Here is a 13,765-nt window from a genome sequence, read left to right as displayed (position 1 = left end):
GGTGAGCTGAACTGAACTTGTAGAAGAGTTCGGCATGGATTCCCAAAAATGCTACCAGCTAGTTCGGTAGGTCTAGCATTGACATCATCCCACATTTGCTGAACTAAAGCTATAACAGCTTCTTTAAATTGTTTTGCACGAGCCCTTGTGATTGGCCCTTGAGGTAGCACCATCGGATCTCGGCTTGGACTTGACTTATGGGAAGTCGTGATCATATCATCCTCCCCCTCTTGAAAATGACTTGTCCTCAAGTCAGTATCTACATCGAAAGGAGTCAAGTCAGAGACATTAAAACTAGCACTAACATTGTACTCACCCAGTAAGTCAAGCTTATACGAATTTTCATTGATTCGCTCGATGACTTGGAAGGGGCTGTCTCCTCGCGGCAACAACTTAGATCTTCGTTGAGCCGAAAACCTTTCTTTTCTCATGTGCACCCAGACCCAGTCTCCGGGTTCAAATACAACTCTTTTTCACCCTTTGTTGGCTCATTGGACATATTGCTCGGTTCGAGATTCAATATTCTCTTGAACTTTCCTATGTAGTTCCTTGACAAATTCAGCCTTTTTCCTTGCATCTGTATGGACAAATTGATCAATAGGAAAAGGTAATAAATCAAGAAGAGTAAGAGGATTAAATCCATAGACAGTCTCAAAAGGAGAGAATTTGGTTGCCGAGTGAACAGAGCGATTATACGCGAACTCGATGTGGGGTAAGCATTCTTCCCACGGCTTGAGGTTCTTTCATACCAACGCTCACAACAAAGTTGACAAAACTCAGTTTACCACCTCAGTTTGGCTATCCGTTTGGGGATGACAAGTGGTTGAAAACAATAATTTCGTCCCAAGTTTTCCCCATAATGTCTGCCAAAAATGACTCAAGAACTTTGTATCTTGATCGGAAATGATCGTTCTTGGTATTCCATGCAGTCGTACAATTTCCCTAAAAAAAAATTAGCAATATGCACAGCGTCATCAGTTTTAGCACAAGAAATAAAATGTGACATTTTAGAGAATCTATCGACTATAACAAAGATTGAGTCCTTCCCTGTCTTAGTTTTAGGCAATCCATAGAAACATCGGTCCACGGGGTGTCGGGAATGGGAAGTGGTGTGTAAAGTCCATAAGGTTGGACCTTCGACTTAGCCCGTTTACAAATTAGGCAGCGTTCACAGATCCACTCCACGTCTCTTCGCATTCGCGGCCAATAAAAATGTTCATGGAGGGTCGACAATGTCTTGCTTATTCCAAAGTGTCCCATAAGGCCACCCCTATGCGCCTCCAACACAAGTAACTCTCGAATGGAGTCTTGTGGTATACACAACTGATTTTCTTTAAAAAGAAACCCTTCGTGCCAGAAAAATTTCTCAAAAGACCCATTTTCACAAGCAGCATATATATTTCCAAAATCCTCATCATTAGCATACAACTCTTTCATATGATAAAAACCAAGTAACTTAGAATCAAGAGTAGTCAATAAATATCTCCGTGACAAGGCATCAGCCACTACATTTTCTTTACCTTTCTTGTATTTGATGACGTAGGGAAATGATTCTAAATACTCGACCTATTTCGCATGTCATTTGTTGAGTTTATGCTGACCTTTAATAAACTTAAGTGCTTCGTGCTGCCAAGTTTCAAGTGACCGAATCAAGGCATACATCTCTTTGTCGTATACCGGATAATTGAGGGAAGCGCCACTTAATTTCTTGCTGAATACGCCACCGGTCTTCCGTCTTGGGTCAATACAGCTCTGATTCCTATACCTGAGGCGTCACACTCAATTTCAAATGTTTTAGTAAAATTAGGAAGGGACAATAAAGGAGATTTCACAAGACATTCTTTAATCAAATTAAATGAACGTTCTTGATCTTCAGACCAGTGAAATGCAGAGTTTTTCTTAATTACGCTTGTTAAGGGTGCTGCAATGGTACTGAAATTGGGCACAAATCATCGGTAGAAGCTAGCCAATCCATGGAAGCTTCGAACTTGGCTAATGCTCGTCGGGCGTGGCCATTCCTGAATCGCTCGAACCTTTTCTTGATCCACCTCCAAACCGTTGGCACTCACAACATATCCTAAAAACACAACTTTATCAGTGCAAAATGAACACTTTTTGAGATCGGCATACAATACCTCTTTTTGTACAGTTTCCATCACCGCGTGTAAATGGGGTACGTGCTCCTCTAAAGTTTTACTGTAAACCAAGGTATCGTCAAAGTATACAACACAAAATTTACCAATAAATGCACGTAATACATGGTTCATCAATCTCATAAAAGTACTGGGAGCATTTGTAAGGCCGAATGGCATTACCAACCATTCGTACAAACCCAATTTTGTTTTGAAGGCTGTTTTCCATTCATTGCCTTCTCGCATTCGTATTTGATGATAGCCACTTTTAAGATCGATTTTCGTGAAAATCTAGGCACCACTTAATTCGTCAAGCATGTCGTCAAGACGAGGTATCGGGTGTCGATACTTGATAGTGATTTTGTTGATGGTGCGACAATCCACGTACATCTGCCACAACCCGTCTTTCTTAGGTACAAGCAGCACCGGTACCGCACAGGGACTTAGGCTCTCTCAGATGTATCCTTTGTCTAGGAGTTCAGTAATTTGCTTTTGCAATTCCTTCGTTTCTTTCAGATTACTCCGATAAGCAGAACGGTTGGGTAGTGCAGCTACTGGCACTAAATCTATCTGATGTTCGATGCCTCGGATGGGAGGCAGTCCACTCGGTATTTCATCTGAAAATATGTCTTCAAATTCCTGAATCAAAGACAATACAGAAATAGGCAAGTTTTCAGGTAATTCGTTAGTATTCAACAATGCCTCTTTGTACATAACTACATACATAGTGATGTGATCCAGCACGAGTTGATGAGTCAAATTCACTTAGTTGCCCGATCACCGTTTGAGAGAGTCATTGGTGCTTCGAGTTTTAGAATTGAAGTGAATGAAAAGGAATGGGTTAGCGGAAGGTTTCAAGAAGGGTAAGTTTAGCAATAGGTTCGGTTAAGGGTACCAAAGATGGATGAAGGATAGATGGTTCAGTTTGGGTTAACAAGAAAGAAAGTTAAAAAGTTGGGAATGGAAAACGAACTCAACGTCAGGAATGATTCAACACTAAGAAGTGTCACCCCGATTCCTATATTGTTAAGGTGAAAAAATTATGGATAGATGGATAGGTGAACGCCACACCAAAGCTGGTGATAAGTTCAAACAAGATCGGTAGACTCCACTAGCACATACTAGATAAGTCTTCGAAACTTGTACGAGATATGTGAGGAAGCAACCTCACAAGAACAATGTTCATTAACAAATTTGACAAAAGTCCCTTTACAATAACATGTGCAAACTATTTATAGGCTAACAAATAGTAATCGAATGGACAAACTAGCTAGCTTAAAGGCTAAGCAAATTCGATCATGAACTAGCTAGAATATTCTAGAATGAACACTTTAATTGTCTTGTCTTGATTTGGTTGATAGGAATGTGTTTGGACAGCTTCATGCATGAGCTTTAAGTCACTTGATGGATGTACACCTTTGGAAGCTCAACGGGTTGTCTAGGTTCAGCCAAGGTGTGCATGATACTTCCAAGAGGTGTCTCTTGGCCGAATAGGTGCTTAGGAAACACCAAGAGTCCTCCCACATGCATCGGCTGTACATGGAACTTGGTAGGAGGCTTGAACCTAGCCATGCATGTACTTGCATTAAATGTCCCTCATACATGCATGTGTGCCGTCCATGGGAGATGCATCTTCAATATTCATTAACCCTCCATGTTCATGAATGAATGGCTTCCAAACATTGAACCGATCCATGCATGTATCTTCCCATTCAATGTACTTTCTTGTTCATGCACCTTGTCATGAATGAATCTTCCACATTCGGCTAGCCTACATAAACAATTAACATAATTAAATAAAATATAACTATTCATATAATTATAATTTAAATTAATAACTAAACAACTTAAAAACACTAACTAAATTCAAACATAATAATTATAAGTCAACTATCAAATTAAATTCAGCTAGCTCAAAAATAGTCAAAACACTTAGTGAGCTAAGTTGAGCTAGGGGTTTTGGCATGAGCTGTAGCAAACTTAATTGAAAACTAAATTAAAACTTAGTTTATTTAAATGAAAAAGGAATGAGCTGAAATGAGCTAAATTCGAACTCAAACGAGCTGAATTGAACTCAAGTGAACTGATGGGAGCTGAATGGCGCATGGGGAGCTGGAGAGGAGCTGAGATCGGATTGCAAAAGGGTGTACGGAGTCTTCAAGGATTGTCCTTAGCTCCTCCAATGTCATGAACCCTGTTATCATCCCAAATGCGCAACACCAAGGCTGATAAAGCATCTTGAATTTGCTTGGTTCGAGCTCGAGTCATGGGACCCTTTGGAAGCTTGATTTAATCTTGTTTTGCATTCAAGGATGCCCCGGGCGTGCTCACATGATACGAATTGCCTCGGGGAGAGTCGAGTCGTATGCTAGTTTGCCCGATCATCTACGAGAAAGTACCGTTCGGCTCTTTTAAAGAAGATGTTTTTAGCTAAATAATGCGAAAGCTTTTTTTTAAAAAGGGTTTGAAGATGGGTTTGAAATATGAATATTAAAGGTTCGGTTTTAAAAGAAACAAAAGAATGAAAATAGATTGAAGGTAGTTTAATAAATGATGGTTATGGGTGATGGTGAACTTAAAAGCAAGTAAGAACCAATTTAGGAAATATTGACCCAAGTGCTTATACGCTTTCAAGGTGAAAATGAAAATGATATAATCTCGACCCACTACTTAACAAAGTAGGAACCTCAGTATATGGGTGAACGCCACACTATTTGATAGTGATAAGTTGGATAGTGAAGAACAGGGGTGGCGCCACTAGGCTTCCTAGATAAGCCAACGAAGTCCTCAACGAAATATGAGAGAAAGAAATCTCAAAAATTCTATGAAAGTTTAACAAAGTTTCATTAAGTGAAAAGTCTAACCTCTTACAAATGAAATAACATATATTTATAGCCTAAATAAAAGTAGCGAATGGACAAGCTTAGAAGCTAAGAAATTGGCCATAAACACCTAGATAATTCTAGAAGAAAATCATGAATATCCATGAATGTGCAGCCCTTTAATGTTCCATCATCCCCCTTGGCCGAATGAAGCTTTAATGCACCTTGAATACTTTGAATGGTTAGCTTGAAAATGCATGGATCATGCATGAAACGTCCCAATGTATGTTCCTCCATAAATTCGGTCCATGAATCTTCAAAATCATGAACATTAAATAGCCCCTACTTGCATGAACGTCTCCAATACATGTACTCCCTTAAATGCCGTCCATTGAACCTCAATTCTACATGCACCTCTTCATACATTGCACCAAGGCCTACATGAACTTGCATTAATTTCCTTCCATGCATGAATGTGTGCCGTCCAAAGGGATTGGATCTTCTAGATACATTCATGCATGAATCTTCATCATTCATGTAACTGAATGTTCATTTGAACCCAAACATTCATGTATTTTGTGCATTCATGTATTTGACAAATACATGAACTTGTAAACACCTTGAATCTGGTCATGCATGCACCTAATTAAATGTTGTTCATTCATGCATGTGGGATGTCCAAAAGAGATGTTTCTTCAAGCATTCATTGCGTCGTCCATGAGCATTGTACCTACAAGAAATAAAACAATTCATAAGACATCATGTGAACACATATAAATTCAGCACAATGTGAACACATTTAAGATATGTGATATCTATGACATATTAATAACAAATATTAATATAAGACAAGTTTAATGCTTAAATAAATATGTGCAAATTTTATTTAATGTATTAAAGACAAAACCGAGTTAAACTAAAACGAGCTAAGCTTTAGCTCGTGAGCTAAAGTTGAGCTGAGATTAAACTCCTAAGCTGAAGTTGAGCTAAGGTTTAGCTTGTGAGCTGAATATGAGCTAGGAGTGAGCTCGGTTTAGCTCAGGCAAGTTGGATTGAGCTCGAATAAGCTAGATTTGAGCTGGACAGAGCTCGTGGAGCTGGAAACGAGCTAGGATCAGCTTGCCAACATGTCAATGCCTGGCTTGACAGACTTGTTCGATAAGGTTCGCGGGGCGTGCTCGTATCATCACATCGCATAGGCTGTCTCAAAAACATCGCCCGCCGGATATCGCTAACCCTTGCAAACACACTCATTTTTCCACTTTCTTTTTCCTCTCCACTTTTTACTTGTTTTTGTTTCTTTTCATTTTCTCTCACATTTTAGCCTTCTCTCTCTCGTTTTTCTTAATTTTCTCTTTTGTACTCTTTTTGACACGACCACACCTCCTGAGTTGTCAGCTGCCAATGAAGATCCTCTCAAATTGCCCGTAGGACCGATCACCTGAGCTCGAGCAAAGAGATTCAAAGATGCAACAACAGCCTTAGTTGATAGAGTTTGGGGTGAAACCGTTGCTGGACTTCTTGAAAGCTCTTGGACCAGCAAGCCAAGCAAACCATGCATACTCCTTTTGATACGAGCATGCCCCGCGAACTTCATCGAACAAGTCTGTCAAGCCGAGCATTGACATGTTGGCAAGCTGATCCCACTCGTTTCAGCTCCACGAGCTCCGCCCACTGAAATCCAAATTTTATTCGAGCTCAATCCAACTTGCTCGAGCTAAACCGAGCTCACTCCTAGCTCATATTCAGCTCACGAGCTAAACCTTAGCTCAACTTCAGCTTAGGAGTTTAATCTCAGCTCAACTTTAGCTCACGAGCTAAAGCTTAGCTCATTTTAGTTTAACTCGATTTTGTGTTTAATGCATTAAATAAAATTTGCACATATTTATTTAAGCATTAAACTTGTCTTATATTAATATTTGTTATTAATATGCCATAGATATTACATAACTTAAATGTGTTCACATTGTGCTGAATTTATGTGTGTTCACATGATGTCTTATGAATTGTTTTATTTCTTGTAGGTACAATGCTCATGGACGGCGTAATGAATGCTTGAAGAAACATCTCTTTTGGACATCCCACATACATGAATGAACAACATTTAATTAGGTGCATGCATGACCAGATTCAAGGTGTTTACAAGTTCATGTATTTGTCAAATATATGAATGCACAAAATACATGAATGTTTGGGTTCAAATGCACATTCGGTTACATGAATGATGAAGATTCATGCATGAATGTATCTAGAAGATCCAATCCCTTTGGACGGCACACATGCATGCATGGAAGGAAATTAATGCAAGTTCATGTAGGGCTTGGTGCAATGTATGAAGAGGTGCATGTAGAATTGAGGTTCAATGGATGGCATTTAAGGGAGTACATGTATTGGAGATGTTCATGCAAGTAGGGGCTATTGAATGTTCATGTTTTTGAAGGTTCATGGACCGAATTTATGGAGGAACATACATTGGGATGTTTCATGCATGATCCATGCATTTTCAAGCTAACCATTCAAGTATTCAAGGTGCATTAAAGCTTCATTTGGCCAAGGGGGATGATGGAACATTAAAGGGCTGCACATTCATGGATATTCATGATTTTTCTTCTAGAATTATCTAGGTGCTTATGGCTGAATTTCTTAGCTTCTAAGCTTGTCCATTCAACTACTTTTATTTAGGCTATAAATATATGTTATTTCATTTGTAAGAGGTTAGACTTTTCACTTAATGAAACTTTGTTAAACTTTTATGGAATTTGTTAGATTTCTTTCTCTCATATTTCGTTGAGGACTTCGTTGGCTTATCTAGGAAGCCTAGTGGCATCAACCCTGTTCTTCACTATCCCGAACTTATCACTATCAAATAGTGTGGCGTTCACCCATATACTGAGGTTCCTACTTTGCTAAGTAGCGGGTCGAGGTTTATCACTTTCATCCTCCACCTTGAAAGCCTATAAGCATTTGGGTTGATATTTTCTAATATTGGTTCGTGCTTGCTTTTAAGAACCCTTTTCTTCCATATCCATCCTCTATTTACTTCTTTCACTTTCCTTTCCAATTTAGCCGAACCTATACATATTATTCTTATCCATAAACCATCATAGAACCATTATACATAGCTTCTGTCCTATTTTTCCATCTACTTCATTTCAAAAGTGAATTGAACGATACTTTCTCGTAGACGATCGAGCAACTCAGCATACGACTTGACTCTCCCCGAGGCGGTTCGTATCACCTTCAAGCTCAAATCAGCTCAACTTCAACTTAACTTAGCTCAACGAGCTCGTTTCAGCTCATTTCATTTTTACGTTTAATTTGCTGGAATAAAATCATTTAATTTGCTGTTAGTTAAATTAGTTAATTAGGTCTTAACAATTATTTTGTCAAAATCTAGACTTTATAACTAGGTATAATGGTGTCCTAAACTAGCTTAATTATTAGCTAATTAATTTGTCAAGTTTAAGACTAGTTTTAAATGTGCTGCTCATTTAATTTGCCCAGCCGATTTTTGCTATTAAATTTGTCTAAGTTCCAGCCGATTTAATACATGTCTTAACCTTGCATAATTAATTTGCCTTAGCTATTACAAGTTTTAAATGTGTCTTTAGCACCCGAAATTAATGTGTCTAAATAAATTAATGTGCTGAATTAATTTGTGTGTGCAGGTGCAAAGCATGGGACGACATTTAATCAAATTAAACTGGCTGAATTAGTTTTCCCAAAAGCCATGATGGTTCGGTCAATGCAACAATCACCATAAGCTGATGGTTACTCTCCCCAACGTGGCTACTCAATTTTCGAAGCTGGCATTCAAGATTTTCACACCGACAACCGTGCGTTCACATTGAGGGGCTATCGCCAACTACTCAAAGAGCTCATTTAAATGCTAAGGCCATTCATCTCTTCCAAGCATCAGCTTAATTATGCTCCCAAGTTCCAATGCCGAATTTAAATATGCATTTCAGCTCCCAAAACGTGCCATTAATTCCAGCTTCTAGAAATACCGTCCAATGAGTTCTCCAAAGCCAAGAAGCTTCAGGGAAACTTCCTAAATAAATCTAGAATTTTCTAGCTTAATTAGGAAGAAAACAAAAGGCTATTTAGCTACCTAAAGTGGCTATTTAGCTACCTAAAGCGGCTATTCGGCTAGCCTTTGCAACAGCTATAAATAGTTTGTTTATTTCTTGTAAATGGACTTTTTGGCCAAATTTTATAGAACTGACCTTTTATTCTCGTAAGAACTTCTTCTCTAAGTCTCGTTTAAGATTTTCGTTGGCTTATCTACCTAGTAGTGGCGTCAACCTCTTTCTTTACAAAACTGAACTTATCACTAGTTTTAGTGTGGCGTTCAAAACCCTTTATACCGAGGTTCCTATCTGCCTAGATAGTGGGTCGAGGTCTATTTCGTTTCAACCATCCCTTCTTAAGAACTCATAAGTTTCGGGTCGGTATTGGCTAATATCGGTTCAACTTGTTCTTAGGACCACCATTCCCATATTTCATTCCTTTTTCCGAACTAAAACCAAAATTACCAATATCCTAATTCCCTTTCCTTTCCCAAACCTAAGATTACTTATCCATCCTTGAACCCAACTTACACAACCAATTTAACTTCAATCTGAATTATCTATCCCTTCTATTTTCGACAAAGCTTTCTCAAAGACGATCGGGCAATCTACATACGACTCAACTCAAGTCGAGGCGAGCTCGTATCACTTTTCTTTTTCTCTCGCTTGTTCCATTGAAAGTTTAAGTTTTTGTTGATCCTCGTACACTTGCTTCAGAGTGAGGGGTGCAAGTGTCACGTTCTTGCCAAGATGTTTGAAGGAGTATCTATTAGTGTAACCGTCATGCATCACCCGTCGGTCGAACTGCCATGGTCGTCCTAAAAGTAAGTGGCCCGCGTGCATCGGCAGTACATCGCATAATACTTCATCGGAATACTTCCCGATGCTAAAGGACACTAGGACTTGTTTTGTCACTTTGAGTTCCTCGCCATAGTTAAGCCACTGAAGCTTGTAGGGATTCGGGTGCTTGGTGGTTGACAGCCCCAACTTTTCTACCATGAGGGTGCTTGCCACGTTTGTGCAACTCCCTCCATCGATTATGATGCTACACACTTTCCCTTGCACTTGACATCTCAAATGAAAAATGTTCTCACGTTGTTGTTCGCTTTCCACACTTTGGAGACTTAGGCTTCGCTTGACGACGAGTAACTCGCCTTCAATGGGTTGTTCTAAGTCCTCCTCGACTTCAGAAGTTGATTCAATCTCGTTCTCTTCCTCGTCCTCTGTTTCAATCTCACCGTCGGCACTTATCACCATGGTACGTCTATTCGGGCACTGACTTGCTATATGTCCATGACCAAGACACTTGAAGCACTTTATGTCCCTTGAACGGGCAGTGGAACTTTCAGGAGCCTTACCTTTACTTGACTCGGTAATAGGCTTATTCGCCTTAAATATTGTTGAAGAATCCTTCGTTCGATTCGTTGGAAAAACCCTTGTTTGTGCTTTGGCCCCACTTAGAAGGATTGGTATTAGGATAGGTTCGGGTGGTACCTTTTCACTTCAACTGCTTCTCCACTTTGATAGCCATGTGGACCATGTCCACAACCTCAATGTAATGTTGCAGTTCTACGACATTTGCAATCTCTCGATTAAGTCCCGCTAGAAAGCGAGCCATTGTAGCTTCTCGATCTTCTTGTATATCAGCACGGATCATAGCCACTTCCATTTCTTTATAATAATCTTCCATACTCTTTGTCCCTTGGATGAGATTTTGGAGTTTTTGATGCAACTCCCGATGATAGTAGGATGGAATGAATCGTCGTCGCATAATCGCCTTCATTTTGGTCCAAGTGGAAATGGGATGCTCTCCGTTACGCCTCCGACTAGTGGTCAACTGATCCCACCATATCATTGTGTAATCTGAAAACTCAATTGCGGCGAGTTTGACTTTCTTATTTTTAGAGTAGTTATGACATACGAACACTAGTTCGATTTTCTTGTCCCACTCAAGGTACGCCTCGGGATAAGATTTTCCTTGGAAAGGAGGAATGGAGAGTTTGATATTCTTCAAGTCATCATCTTCCCGCCTTCGATCTACTTGTCCGCGGTTTCTGGGACGTCTCCTTTCTAGGCTTATGTTAGACTTGTGATCGGTTTCATCTTCACTATGTTCGTTAACATCATCATCTTGAGCCCTTGGTTGTCTTCGTCGTTGATTGGGTCCTTCACATCTTTGCCTAGCAACTTCAGGATATTCATTGCGTTGTCTTTGGGCCTCGACTTGGTAGAGTCAATCTTCAAGAGGATTAAGCCTTCGGTCAAGTAATCATTCCATCTCGCGCAAAAGGGCTTGCATTTGCAAATCTGGAACGTTTCTGACTGGTTGTCGCCCTTGTTGTTCTTCCATGTTTTGTCCACTATTTTGGGACATCTATTCGTTTAAAATAGCCTCTCAAACAAAACCTCTCGATCCGCTCAGAAAGAAAGAAGTTTGATGACACTCACACTCATGTTTACACTCTTAGTTTGGCTTTTACGTCCCCTCAAATGCGCTCACGCTCTCTTGCCTTTTACCTCTCTTAACTTTTCTTGTAATTTCGTAAGCAGATTTGTTAAGGCTTAGTCCTTGGTCTAGGTGGCCGGTTCAAAAGGGGTAACAAGTGATTGATGTATTCGGTTTAGGGTAGGCTGAAAGAATAGGGAATTGGGTTAAAAGTGTGGCGTATTAGGGAGAGTAAAATAGAAGATGGATCGGGAACTATAACAGATCAAAGCTTGACGATCAAATAACAATTGAATTGCATAAATCACTTTTTTTTTAAACTTGTATAACTTTTTTTTACTATATCAGCAAACTAAATACAATAGAAACACTTTTATACACAATTTTTTTTCGACTACGTAGATTTTTGTTTTTATAATAACAGCAACAAACTAATCAAAATGAGAAAACTTCGGTATCCGAAAATTTTTTTTCTATACTCTTTTTTTTTGGATCCTACTTACTTGCGTTCACTTGGACTAGCCCGGGATTAATTTCGTCGCACGATCTTCTCATTTTAGTAGCTCTGATACCAGATGATATGAACCACCTCGGGGAGAGTCGAGTCGTATATGAAATGCCCGATCATCTACGAAGAAGTATCGTTAACTTAGTTTAATAGTTTAGACAAAAGTCAGATTTGAGAAGAAATGTGTTTGGAGGAAATGGTATAAATGGAATGGCACAAAAATGGTTGGCTTTGGTATGTTTTGGGTAAGAAAGAAATGGGATCGAACAAAGAATGCAAACAAGAACCAATACCGATTTGGTATCGACCCGTTGTTTATATGCGCTTTTTGGTTCTATTTAGGTTTGGTAGAGGGAACCTCGACCCACTATCTAACAAGATAGGAACCTCGGTTCCACACTACAAGTAGTGATAAGTTCAGAATCGACAAAGAACACGGTTGACACAACTAGAACGCTAGGAACGCCAAACGAATCTTTGAACGAAATATAAGAAAAGTTTGCCTCACAATTTCGGCAGCATAACATTAACAAAAGTTTCAAAAGTTCCTTTACATGGTAATTGAACAAGTATTTATAGGCCTAAGTCTATGTAGCCGATTGGCCTTTCATACTTACACATTAATTAAAAGAAAATTCTAGAAAAATAACCCTTAATGTGTATGACTAGATTCGGCTATGGGAATGGGAAATGAATGAATCTTCATGCTTAAAAAAACAGAAAGTGAATGCATGATGTCTAATGGTCACTTGTAGGTTTGGCCAACCTTGTTAAATGAAGTAATGTTTGGCCAAAAATTATGAATCAATTGTGGACACTCCAAAGGCCATCATGTGTGTGAAAACCGAATGTTGAAGAGTCTTCCAATGTGAACAAGGTGAACCGAATAGTCTTGCCATGTGAACATAGGTGTGAAACGAATTAAGGAGAGTCATGGGGAAGCTAATCAGCTAAGCTATCTTCATGCATGTGTGAGTGTCCTTTGGCCAAATGGTCACCTAAGAGATTCAATTCCCCCAACCGTCCATGCACCTTCCAACGTTCATGCTTGCTTTTAATATCCATATGTCCATTGTGTTCCTACAAGAAATGTGAACAGAATTAATTCAAACTAATGTGAACACAAATATCAACATTAAATTCGGTTATGACAAATTTAATTATCATCAATAAACACTTTTAAGACATACTTAATATAACTAATGTGAACTAAATTTAATATGTAGGATACTAATTAACTAATTATTGAACTTATTAATTAAAAAGTCAATAGTAGTCAAATGAATTCAAAGTGATCTCCATGAGCTGATGTTTAATTCATGAGCTAAACCCAAGCTGGGCTTAAACTCATGAGCTGATAATGAGCTGGTCCCGAGCTATGGAACTGAGAATGAGCTGAATCCGAGCTAATGAGCTGATGTGGAGCTACATGGGAGCTAGCTTGAGCTGAAAGTGAACTCGGTGAGCTGAACTAAACTTGTAGAAGAGTTCGGCATGGATCCCAAAAATGCTACCAGCTAGTTCGGTAGGTCTAGCATTAACATCATCCCACATTTGCTGAACTAAAGCTATAACAGCTTCTTTAAATTATTTTGCACGAGCCCTTGTGATCGGCCCTTGAGGTAGCACCATCGGATCTCGACTTGGACTTGACTTATGGGAAGCCATGATCGTATCATCCTCCCCCTCTTGAAAATTACTTGTCCTCAAGTCAGTATCTACACCGAAAGGAGTCAAGTTAGAGACATTAAAACTAGCACTAACATTGTACTCACCTGGTAAGTCAA

General features: G+C 39.3%; 1 pseudogene; it reads right to left on the bottom strand.

The window, feature by feature from the left end:
* LOC128296617 (uncharacterized) overlaps window positions 1-11,374 on the bottom strand; it is a 44,918-nt pseudogene extending 33,544 nt beyond the window's left edge.
* Between the last annotated feature and the right edge of the window lie 2,391 nt (window positions 11,375-13,765).

The sequence above is a fragment of the Gossypium arboreum genome, chromosome 8, assembly GCF_025698485.1.
Source record: "Gossypium arboreum isolate Shixiya-1 chromosome 8, ASM2569848v2, whole genome shotgun sequence".
In the NCBI taxonomy this organism is placed as follows: domain Eukaryota; kingdom Viridiplantae; phylum Streptophyta; class Magnoliopsida; order Malvales; family Malvaceae; genus Gossypium; species Gossypium arboreum.
This window is presented reverse-complemented; position numbering and strand designations above follow the sequence as displayed.